This window comes from Mesoplodon mirus, assembly GCF_964341445.2.
Source record: "Mesoplodon mirus genome assembly, chromosome: 7".
NCBI classification, from domain to species: domain Eukaryota; kingdom Metazoa; phylum Chordata; class Mammalia; order Artiodactyla; family Ziphiidae; genus Mesoplodon; species Mesoplodon mirus.
In genome coordinates, this window is record NC_138983.1 from 134,633,628 (window position 1) to 134,647,221 (window position 13,594).

Sequence of the window (13,594 nt, forward strand, 5' to 3'; positions counted from 1 at the left end):
TGCAGAAGAACCCACTAATCTTTTAATACCAGGTATTTATAGTAGATCATCCATGTTCTTCTCAAGAAGAATCTTCTATCAATTGCTACTCCTTATCATCTGACAGACGTCAATTCAATCACATGTTCTCAATTACTTACTCCCTTCCCTTGACCCCAGCAGGGCATAGTCCAGAAGTCACAAAGACTTTGGTTTAGAACTCAACAAGAACGATAAAAAAGCTCCAGGCCTGAGGCAAAAACCTGTCTCACATAACCCACTCTGTCTTGTTTTGTTAATTCACATCAGTTTTCCTGAGTCTTGTGTCTCTAGCTTTAATTGCTGTGAATACTCTGTTTCTGAATATTTTTGTCTTTAGACTACCTTCTTTGCTCCACGTTTTGTTTTCTTTTCTGTTTTGAAATGTTCGATCTCTACTTTGGGCTGTTCCGACCTTCTCTAATGATCTGTGTTGTGACCCCTCATTTTGACCTGCACCCTTTTCTCGACCTCTTTTGTTTGGGTGCATTTCCACTAAGAATTGCTTGCCTGATTCGATGCTCAGTTCAGCCTTGAACATCAAAAACTTCACTGTGACCTGGAAATGGCTTATTTCTCAGTCCTTAGGATCTACCTTCTGTTTTCATTGACATTACCCTGTTCTAAGTATTAATAAGGCAGTGATTTTTAAGGAGGTGGGCTCTGGGCTAAGACTCTCTGGATTAAAACTTTGGATATGTTCTTCACTAGCTATGTAAGCTTGGGCAAACTACTCAGTCTTTTCTGTCTTAACTTCCTCATTCAGAAAATAGGAATAATAGTTATATGACCTTATGGGTTTGTAGTTAGAACTAAAGAATTAACACACATATTAAAATAGTGTCTGACACATTATAAGCTCTCAATATGTTTGAGTTATTCTCCTATTATGGCTACATCCACCATTGTAACCCACCTCCCTGCCCCTAGGCTTGCTCCCTTATAATCCATTCTCCATACTGCTGCCGGAGTACTCTTTCTAATATGTAAATGTACAATGCTGTTCCCTCGCTTCATGTAGAATATGCAATCTTGATCTTGCCTACAAGGCCTTTCTTCATCTCACCTTTGCCCCCTCCTCAGAGTCATCAGGACCAATTTCTTGCCAATGCTCTAGTCATATCTTTTTTTTTTTTTTTTTTTAGTATTGCATGGCCTCTTGCATCTGCCCTTTCTGCTCACCTGTTCCTGCTGATTGAAACAAGCCATATATTTACATAGGTAAATTCTAGTTATCCCTTAGTTCTTAATTAATTATCAGTTCCTTCCCTGGGGACATTCTCTGGACACCTAAAACAGTTTAAAAACCTCTTTGTATGTTTCCAGAGCACCTTGAATTCCTTGTCATGGAATTTTTCATGCTTTATTGTCGTATGTATAGGTGCCTTTCTCTTTCACTCACAAGTTATTGAGGTGAGAGTCCTCCTCTGTACTGCACATAGTTTTACTGCTAATGCCTAACACAATATTTAGAACATAGTAAGCTCCCAGAAACTGTGAATCAGGCTTCTAAATGGTTGACAATTGTCTGTATTTTGGTAGGTGTTTGTAAGTGAGGTAAAGGCAATCCACATGTTGAAATCTGAGAACATTTATTACCAGATATTAGAGACAGTATTCCATACATTCCACAATGTAGCTTTAGTTAAAAATAAGAGTGTAGGACTAGAATAACTTGATTAAGGCAAAAAAAGACAAATGGAAGAGCTCTTTTACTCTTCCATTTATCTTCAAAGAACAAGTCATAGAGCTTTGGGTGAAAAAAATCAAACACACAGCAGAGGGAGAGAGAGAATATCACAATGTTGACACTGACGTAATACCTTTTGAAGATTGGTTTCTTCTCCTTTTGGATCCCCAGATGGTGGCATGTGAAATTACCACCTAGTATGGAGTCCATAGTTGGTTTTCATGGGGGTGTCACCATGCATTTCATTTATTTGTCACTTATGTTTACTGCAATTTATATACTTAGCTAATTTGACTTGACATAATCAGAACACGGCCATGAGAAGAAAGATGATGTCTTTTAAATATTTCATTTAATAAGAAAGTACTAGATGCAGTCTGTCCTGTTCCTTTTTTATTAGGGAAAGAGATACAGACTAACCACTATTACTCACAGGGTTAGCATGAATTTATAATAAACTTTTCCAAGACATGTGCGATATCTACACTGTAACTAATGGGAATTGATTTAGAATTGTATTCATTTTTAATGAGTTGTAATGAACTTTTCTTTTACATTGCTCCCAGTCATTCATTAGCTCTTTAAGTGCCATACAACCCAAGAGAAATATATATATACTATGACAACTTACACTGGTGTTTGCTCAGCTAAATGTGTTTTGGTTCTCCCACAGCCTCTTGAATGTGACATGGCCCAATTCAACATGGCTAATTTCTCCATGTCTTGACCCCATTCCCAATGAAAAATAAGCACAAAAGTTGGGAAGTCAAATGACTTCAACTTCACTTGTTTGGTAGAAAATTAAGGGTATATAAGAGACCTATCATGTCTTTATAAAGCTGCGGTTTCAATGAGCTGAAAATCCAATTCTCTTAATAGCTCTTCTGTATTCAGTTCAGTTCCTAATGACTAGAAGGAAGTTTTTAAGGAAGCCAAAGAAACTTCTCTTACTTCTCATTTTGAATTGTTTTAAAGGTAATGCCTAAAAATACAGTATAAGCTCCTTCCTTAGTGATATTGTCTGTGGCATTATTCAGCCTTACCTGTATCAAATCAGTGGCTCCTAATCAATAAAATATGATCTGCCATCAAGAGAGAAAATGTATATTATACCTATAAACTGAAATGTTTTTCTCCATTTAGGAATCACTTACTTGCATCTCACCTTATAGAAGTCATCCATATTGGACTAAGCAAATATATGTTGAAATATATATTGCCTAGAAGGCTAAGAATAGTAGTTTACAGTTATTTTTAAGGCAGTATTTAGAGGTATTATTTTAAACACTCTGAAATGAATTGTAAAACCTAATCACCCTTGAATGGCAAAGTGCTTCATGATAACATGACCTCCTGTGCAGAATCTCCATGTAACCAGTATGGCCTGAACATTCAGAACACTACCCAAAACAATTCTATGTGGTCCATAAATGATGATTTCTTCTATTGTTAGCATTCATGATATCACAAGCATGGTCCCATTTGCCTCACCAATGGCCACTGATTGGTCATCGTCCTACAAATACTGCTAAACCATGTCAGGGAGCCATAGATTGAACACAGCTCACTTCACCTCTTGAGACAATTAGTTCACCTGTTCTTCAAGGTTGATTGCCACTGACCCCTGTTCTCTCTCAAGGTCATATCTATGAGCAGGCAAAAATTTAGTTTCTCTAAATTTAGGAGCTGGCTACAAGAATTTTTTTTCACTCTCTAATTCTAGTCTACAAATATAGAGCTCAGCCATCTGTTGATTCTTTTACTCATTTACAGGTGGCATAAGGAGAAGTGAGACTAACTAGAGATTGAAACCCCACAGAGCTCTACAACTTTAGCCTTATTCATCTCTGGAGCAAAAGAATGCAGTTTCTAAGTTTGAAGAGACCAGAAGCTGTGCTTCTTCCAAATGGGTCTCTACCCCTGCTTGTTGCTGCACTGCTACCATGGTCTTAAATTTTAATGTCTATACTCATTCTAATTTAGAATGCTCATCAATCACTCCTTGGACACTGGAGGGAAGAAAGGTTAGACATAAACAAAACAATAATCATTCCAGGAGTTCCAGAAAATCCAAAGAATTCTTTATTTATTCTATCATCCATTCAATGAAGTTTCTTGAGTGTGTGTACTCTGTCACTTCTGTGAGCATTAGGAAATCAAAACTTAAAAAAACATAATTCTCTTCTTGAGAAGCCTATCATTTAGGAAAGGAGATAGATACAGAAAGGAAAATAAAAGAAATCTGCCTCTATCTTGGAGGTCTGCATAAATTTATAGTAGAAGCACAGGAAAAGAAACACCAATGTTTCATTGGGGAGGGAAGCAGGGAAGGCTTACTATAGGAGAAAGGGCTTGGAGTGAACCCTGAGGATCAATGTTTCCCAGTTTATAAGCTGAGAGGGCAGCGTGATCAAAGGCTCAGGGCATGATGTGGAAGGGAAAGCCTCTATAAGAGAGCACACTAGTGCCTCAGCAGAGGTCATTTATTTTCCTTGATGACCTGGAGGACATGTAACTGGTACCTTCCCAGAAGAGAAGGTGTGAACAAGTGCAAGGGGCTGACCATTCATCAGCTTTAGCCTGTGGGGCAAGGACAGTGAAAAGGAAGCAGAATCCTAGGTAGGAACCAAGTCCCTTTCACCTTCTCTTCCTTGTCCCGATTTCAATCACAAGCAAGGCAACAGCCCATGACTTATGTCATTCTGATTAGGCAGGAGAGATCTGTGGGTGTGATTCTGGAAAAGGTCTCAAATAAACACCAACCACAGTTGGTCTTAGTATGAATGTTGTGCACTCACTCCTTCGTTGAACCAACTGTGCTCAGAAATGTCTGCTTCATCTCTAGCATGGGTCCAGGTATTTCTGTGAGCCTTGAAGCAGAAATACTTTGCAAGCCTTGTGAAGTTTATAAAGGAGCACATCACAAGGGTGATTCGGAAGTTCTGATTCCAGTAAATGAGCTGATAGTCCATTACAAAACCAACTTTGTTTTTGATACATGAAAGTGGCAATCCAGCAGGTGTTCAGGGACACAGGACACCCTGGCGACTGCACTGGAGAAGAGAGAATTTTAAAAATTACAATAGCTTTCCCTGGAAAACAAGAAACCATCTGTAGTACCTGAATACCTAATTTCCTATCAGGCATTGCCTTGGGCAGCTATGACAAAGTGGAATATACCTTACTGGATACTATGTCCTCTTCATTGGGTGAGCCAGACATTAACTAGTAGATGTTTGATTCCAGATTGATGAGAAAATAATTTCAGTAAATTTCTTTTTGAAGGGGACTCATTAAGAAGACCACACCAGAGTAAATCTCCTCAAAGCGTGCAGAGTACCACTTGACATTATTGGTTAGGGTCTTTTCTCCAGTAATTAAGATACTAACAATATGTAGTGCAGAAAGAGAGGCTATTACTTGCTAGATTAGGATTAAGTGTTTCATTTTCTCTTTTGTAACCTGAGTTAACAGGGATACCTTGGTTTCTCAATCTATAAAACTTAGGAATATATATGACATAAGAGGACATGGTGTCAGTAAGTGGAAGAAGCCAAAGGTGGTTATTAAACTTTTATGATGACCTGTGAATGGCACCTCTGAATCACTTCCCAAAGCAAACAATGGTGCCATGAGTTTGGAGGATGAGCTGTAAAGGAATAAAGTAATTCCTTTACTCCTTAGGAAGATGTTCCAACTCCAGGAGGGCTTGATTAGAGGATATTATATAATTGCCATCGATTGACCTCTTTGAGTTCATTTATTTTACATAAAGTCATTGAAATTTAGGGACTTTCTGGATATAATATGCAAATATATGTAAACTGGAAGCCATGTTTATAAAATATGCTGTGAAAATACTGTCTGGATTTTTGTAGAAAAAATTCACTCTACCTAGTCTTAGGCAGCTTGGAAAGGATGGGCTCCAAGGGTGACTATGATTTCTAAAGTGGAATATAAGGTGGATTCCAGGGCTTACTTTGTTTCACAATTGTTTAACTGTTACTCCCACACTAAGAATTCCCTCTACTTCTCTGAACAAGTGGTGGTAAACTCGTGGTACGTATGGTTTTGGGTAGTAAGCAAAACCCCTATGCCTGTAGGTGTATAGACACATTCATTCATTCATTCATGCAGTCATATAGTGAATGGTTAGGGAGAGCCTGCTGTATGGTAGATACTGTTCCTAGGCCCTGGAAATACAGCAGCAATTCCTGCTTTATAGATTTTAGGTATTGTTTATATAAGAGCAGAAGTATAAACTTACAAGTAAAATATATAGTAATACAGAATGTGGTAAGTTCTAGGTAGAAAAATGGAGCAATGAAAGAAAAAAGGGAATGTTAGGAGGGTTATTTTAAACAAAGCAGTTACTGATAAGTTAACTTTTGAACCAAAAAGCTGATAAAATCCTGAGTCACCAACTATTTAAGGGGGAACATTCCAGGTAGAAGGAACAGCCAGTGAAAGGGCCCTGAAGGAAAAGCATCCTAGACCCACTGGCAGAAGGCAATCAAGGAAAGAGAAACGTAGTATAGGATGAAACTGGAGAGGTAGCAAAAGGCTTTGGAGATGTGCTTGGGCATGTTTAGTATGTATGGGTGAGGTGGGGGGCACTGCCCTATACCCATTTAGGATTGCTGGTGTAAGGCATTTGCAGTTGCAAAGGGACCTCAAGGTCAGAGATACTTCAGGCCAAATGTCAGTGTATATCCTAGTATTTTAAGTTTTCCAAGTCTGCAGAGGTTTATCTGGTACAGCATGATGCACGTGGCACCAGGAATAAGTCAAAAGGCATTTCTTTGATCTCATGCACCTGTTTAATACCTTATAGGACTGCCTGTGTGTCAAAGCATCTTGAGGCGAGTGTCCTTGCCTGATTTAGCTTTGTATTTTCCACAGCACCTAAAGAAACTTTCCGAGAAGTAAATAGCTAAAAACACTTGTTGAATGCACAAGTGAAATGTGTAATTAGAGGTCATGAGGGCGTGATGATATATAATAACAAAAATGTTACCTAATGTGTAATCCTAATATGTATCACAACTCTTCATGGTAAAAAAAAAAATTACAACATGTCTCTTGTAAGATCACATCTTTGAGCCACAGAGGACTGGCAGACGTAGTGTTTTCACGTCAGATGAATGTGAGCACAAGGAGGAAAGAACATATTTTTTTTAAAAATCACTTTTTCTTCTTAGGTAATGAATATAGAGGCAGCATTCAGCTCATCATTTCAGATTGCTGAGTCATTTGCCACTTGAAATGAATTGAGGGCTGTTAAAGGTTTTATAGAAGAATTCATTAAATATGTATTGAGCCAGCTTAAGATGGAAATCAGTTCAAACAGAAAAATGTTTCAGTTTATGGTGGAGATGTTTTACTCCCGCCTGGATTCTGTCCTCCTTCAGTCCATTCACGCTGGCTAGGCTCGAGTCATCCCTATGGGTCATTGCTGTAACTGCTCACGAGGCTGTTCTGAGAGCCAAGTGCAGCATTGTGATTTCAGCCAGGTGTTCCCTCTCCCAGAAGGCACAGTGTTCAGTGAGATCTGTGCATTCACCTAAGTGCTGACACCTTCTGATTGCCTGGAGGTGGGATGTGGAATAAACACATGCATATGCATTCATGTGCACACTTAGTCACACATGTAGACATATGTTCACATGCACACAGGGTGTCCATATTCTTCTCTATTCACTATTGTTAGCTTTGGGGATCAGGAGGTGGTGGAAAGAAAGGAGAGTTGGGAAGCAATGTAATATGATAGAAAAAGCAAGCAGCTTAGAAGGAGACAGAACTGGATTCATGTTCCAGCTGTGCCACGTTGTAGTTAAGTGACCAGAGTCAAGTTACTTAATCTGACCCTTGTGAACCTATCTATGAGTACAGGTTTGAAAATAATACCCATCTTTGTGTCTAACACTTAGTGAGTATAAGTATTTCTGCTATAATGTTTTAGATATATTTCTGACATTCTGAAAACTCCTGCTTTACATATAACAAGATAAAGGAAAAATAGAGTTAGGCACACTCTATTAAAAATATATACAGTTTGGTAACCAAACACTAATAAAAATTGTAAAAAATAAAAAACAAAACAAAACAAAAAGGAAAACCCCTAAACTAACAATTAAACAAAAAAAAGGTAAAAGTCCTAATAAATAAAAGGTAAATATCAAACAAACAAACAAAAAGATTCAGGTAGCTCGACCCAAGGGAGCATAAGGAAAGATGGTAACACTGAGCACGGAGGCCGGGTCAACTGCATAAAGATCAGGAAAGCCACCAACATGCATTTCCAAAAGACAGCGCTTGGTCAGAATGAGCCAAAAGAAAGAAAATGGGATAAATGGGCATTATGTACAACGATGTAATTTTTTTCCAGCTCACTGCATTCAGCCATGTTGGTATACTTTGTGTTCAGATGTTGCTCCTTGGTGGCACAAAATTTAATGGGCTGGGGAAAAAAATCACTTATTAACCCACGGGATTTCTGCATTTTATTGATGGCATTCCCTTATGTGAGTGAGCTAATTTGCATTACAAAAAAGATAGAGAGAACAGACTGTACTTAATATGCACTTCTGAATGCAATAAATAGTATTGTGAAGAATTATGTGATGGCTCAGATGATACAGTGAAATGCTTGGCACAGTGTCTGACACAGAGGATATGATAAATAAATACGTTTCTCTCAAAAGATAAAATCAAGATGGGTATAAGTGTTTAGAATCCTGTCCAGAAAAGGGACCAACAAACCAAGACGGTGAAGAACTTTGCTCTGTTTAATACTAGCCTGGAGTAACTCCAAGTGTCAGAAATGGGACAGAAAGTAGTGCTGGGCAGGAGCAGTTGTGACATGGAGAAAATTATTGAGAGTCTTCACATGCTGAAGAGGAAAATCAACAAATATTGAAAGTCCCGATAACATCTTGATATCCAAGACAAATGAAGACTTTTCAACTTGCCAACAAATTTCTTAATTACAAATTACAAACAGTCTGACATGGAGAAGCTTGATAAATTAGTGAAAAGCATTGTGCTTATCCACACTGGGAAAACTGTCTACACTAGGACTCTGAAGAGAAACCCTCTTATTTTCATTCTTTGCTGTAATATTACATTAGATCTTGTTACCTAATTGATTATCATTTAAAATTTAGCCTTGATTTCTAGATTAAACTTTTAACATCTATAATGAGAGTAAACATATTGTAAACTATATAACAGTCTATAGTTTATAAAGCATATAGAATTGGGATTATTACAAAATCGCAATGATCTGTGAGAGTTGGATAGAAAACATAATGGGAAGATCTCCGCATCCTCTGATTCACCGTGAGCAACCTAAACACAAGCTTTCTGAGATAAATTTCATACCATCACATCTACTGATTCAGTTATTGTTACACAGTTGATATACAGAAAAATCAATTCACCCAGGATGGGCCTCCCAGCCAACAACCTTCACAGGATAGTTAATATGCATTTAGTGGTAGGCTAGGAGATGACAAAGAGGCAGCCCTTGTTTTTGAGGAACTCATGATCGGGGTGGTTTGTCCAAAGAGAAGGATGTTTGGGGGACATTTGGAAGGACAGTGGGGCGGCTCAACGTGGAGACTAAGGGAAATATTCCAGAGATTGAAGATGTGTCTGCAGAGTCTGAAGGATACATAAGAGTTAGCATGGCAAAGAAAGATGGAGTGTGTGATGAGATTAAGAGAACGGGATGAACAAAGACAGGGAGGCCTGCAACAACTTCAGGAAAGGAGCAGGGAGATGAGCAAGAACTTCAATACCACTGGAAGATAGAGTACAATTCTGGGACGGTCAGAAAATGAGGCTACAGATGCAGTAAGGACCATATTACAGGGCTTATTTTTCTATGCAGAGAGTTTTGATTTATTCTTGTAGCCATCAGGATAAAACTGAAGAGTACTAATTCAAGGAGGAAATGGGTCAATTTGTGATTAAAGATAACTGAGTAGAAGAATGTGGAAGAAAAATATGAGGAGGAGCTGGTCTGGATAAGTGAGACACAAAAATGAAGTTACATTTTGTTTTTTGTAAACCAAAGTTATTTTTAGCCACTGCTCCCAGGGTTCAACCTGCCTTCCCTGTTCTATTGCATTGGCCAAAATGTTCGTTCGGTTTTAAGTAACAATAAAACACACATTTTTTCATTTTCATGAAGACCTTTATTGAAAAACGTATTCGTTAACCGAATGAGCTTTTTGTCCAACCCAATATTTCTTTGTATAATTTTTCTCAATTATCTATCCTACCTCCATCATTTGAAATGAGGTCCTATTTAAATTTGACATAGTCAAGTGGTTAAGGGTCTAGAGTGAGGATGTACCATGACCAATTATGAAATGGGGAGAACTACACTTAGTTGGAACAATCATTACAGGCTTCATGGAGGAGGTGACTGTTGAAGAAGTTATGCAATTTAAACAGGAGGAAAGAGCAATAAGAACACTGATCTCAGACTCAGAATTATAACCCAGGCTCCCTTAGTGCAGCAGGTGGCTGTATGTCAGGTATATCACCCCTCTCAGAATAAGTTTCTATGTTGCCGAGTAGAGAGTCAAGTTAGATAACTATGGCTGGTTTATGTGGCTCTTAAGGTGAAAGGAGTGTGGAGAGGTTGGTTCTTGATGGATGGAGAAAGAAATGTGCCATGGGACCATGCGAGTGTAGACAAAGGTGATTGGGCTGCATATGAAAGACTGGAAGAGTCATTCTGTGTATTTCACCATTAAAAGGAAAAGTTATACCATTCAAAACCAGCTCTCTCTAAGGCATGGGACTTAGTCACTTCCAGAATATTCAGGTTTGCTGAAAGGCTACTGGAGTCTTTTCCTGAGTCTGATCCCTGGAAATAAGTTTCTGAGTTAGATGATGTCAGCTGAACTTGAGATGCAAATTATACTCCGCTGTTCATGTGGTTGCTATTTTTAGCCCTTACAGTGTGTGATTTCTCTCAAGGACAACAGGAATGTTCATAAACTATGTATAGGTCATGATGGTGCTTAATGGAGGAATAACCATGTGTTAACAAAGCATTAAATGTTTAAGAGCCCATTAGCATAAAATCTATTTTAAAATTTGGGAATATTTTCTAACATGCCTCATTCCACAAACCAGATGAGTGTTGTGATACTGAAATCCATCAAGGTGCCTAGTCTTTTGACCCTACCAGAGTTTGGTAGGTTTTTCACCTAATTCTTTGGAAATGTCGCATTTAATCACTCTATAATGATCAGTTAAACAGTCAGTTGTAACTCCCCATGGGTCCTTTAGAACTCATGAGGAACAATTAGTGGCTGAATCACTTTGAGATCCTTTTATGAGTGGAGGTGGAGGGGGTGTGCCATTCCTTGTTAAAGAGGGGCCTCTGATCATTGTAAAGAGGACACTGCATGAACCGCCTCAAAGAAGCCAAACATGGCTGGGACTTCCGTTTGCTTGTGTTCAGAATTGCTGGCCATGGTGTCAGATGTTACCTCTCTGTATCTCAGCAAGGGAAACTGAAAGAGGGTTGATAGGAACAGGAGGCAAAAAGATAAAGAAGTGAGTGGTGTTGCTATCTAGAGCTTTGCCAATCAAGCTGAGAAGAGCTATAAGGTAGTGAGAGCCCAAATCTCTCTAAGCCACATCCTCCCTCTACTCCCATGGTCAGTTCAAGCAGGGCTTACTTTCATGCCAGGGAAAATGGATGCAAACCTGAACAGCAGATCAGAAAAGGAGGTCAGCACAGGGAACCTCTCAGACCAGTTCAAAACTACAGCATTTCTTCCCACACCAGTCCTTCACAGAGCTGAGCTTTCTCACTGGGAAGCAACCTGCAATTTATAATGCTTGAGTGTGAAGATTTAACTTCTGAATCTTGTAGGGTTGGAGCACCCCAAGTCTGTGGGTAAGGCCCTAACCTTGACTCTCCTGAGATGAGGGGAATGCCATTTCAATGCTTTGGCCAGATAATGGAATGAAATATTTATTAGAAACTTCTGTCCATTTTGCTTTCTCATAACACTTGAATTTCCATTTTACAAATACGCCCAGAGGCTTTGGACAGAGAGCATTTCTGAAAGATCAATGGTAATTGCAAGAGTAGACAAGAGAACAGGTCAAAAATTGGCATTGCCTTTTAAAATTAGAATAACTAGTGAAAGTCATAGATCTTAGGTTTTTGGAATATTCGGTCTGGTCTGGCAGGGACCTTAGAGACAGCTGAGCTAACTCCTTTGTTTTGCAAATAAAGAAATTTACACAAGTTAAATTACTTGCCCCAGGTAACAACTCTAGCTGGTGGCAGAGCTGTTCCTAGAAACCAAGTATCCTAACTCCCTGGGAAGAAGTTTCATGATTAGTCATTTGTTATCAATAACAATCAGAATAATAGCAATTGCATTTCCACTACCAAACAGCTTGAGGTAATTTTGTATTTGAAATGGAAAATGATTAATACAAACCTAAGAAAAAAGAGGGTGATCATATATTATGTATATATCTATATCTATATATCTATCTAGATATATAGATATCTAGATATATATGTATGTATAATGCTAAAAATGGTAAAGTTGAAACTTTGGGGCTCACATTAACATTTTCTTGGGCTAACTTCAGATGTGTTTTAATTAACATCATTGATATAATTTTGTACTCACATATATTTAACAAACCTCAGCTACTTGTATTTATCATATTGAAAAAATGAAGCATATGATGTATTGAGGCATTTGGTAATTACATTATTCATGGTCCTGATACATTATAATATTTTGTATCAGTTTGTATTTGTCTTCCTACATCTCAAATTCAAAACAACCTCCCTTATTGCTATGATGCATTACAAATCAGAACATACTCGTGTCAAAACATGCAACATTTAAGATTCAAAACACTGTGAGTTTAATAGACTTATTTATGACCCTGACTATTTCACAGACCTTGTCATATTTACTAAATTGTGGGTTTGAATTTGCCAATGTAGATTGGTTTTAAAATAAATTTAATAAATTTAATATCCATTAAAAAATGTAAAATGATTTTAACTACTTAATAACATTCCTAGTTAGATGACCTCTGTAGGTGCGAAGTTAATACCTTATTGAAATGAGTGGGTAAAGGAAGGGGCAGTTCACATTATTTATGTTAGCTGCAGAATTTCATTAAGGAATGATTTCTTTGTCTTGCTTCTCTTCTTTTACATCCTTATCCACACTCCAGTCCAGCGAAAGTCTTTCAAGATCCAACTGAACCTGCCATTTGAATACCTTCGTGCCTTAGTCACGGGGACACAATGGAAATGACTGGAAAGAAGTTATCTTCTACTTTTCCCTGTGATACCTTAACCTCTAAGGGGCCACTATTCCTATCAAGAATACTAAGAATTGGGGTGAAACTGTGGGAGATTGTGTCTTCTTTTATTTACCACACCTGCTAATCCATGTAAAGTTATTATAGTGATCTCATATCAGGACTTTTATTTTTATTGGAAAAAAGAATTAATTGCTTTAACAAAGAGACTACCTTATAAGTCTTCATTCTTCTTAGTACCCATTTTTGTCACATAGCTTTTTGTTTAGGAAATGTCCTGAAGTCTTTTGGTAAAGGGAAATCTCAAAGAAGCACTACATTCTAAGATGCCTAGAAACATGTCTCCCTTGGATGCCTCACCTTGCCATCTATAATCTTACAAAGTGTGAATCATTTATTGGGGAGGAAAGGTGGCATGAACTGTCTGCTGGGAACAAATAAGCATGTCTGGATTTGTATACTAGCCTTGCCTCCACAGTGGCCTTGCAAGTAAGAATTAATCGGAGTTGCAATTACTAATGTCATTTCTGCACTCTTTGTGCATGTGTATGTGTG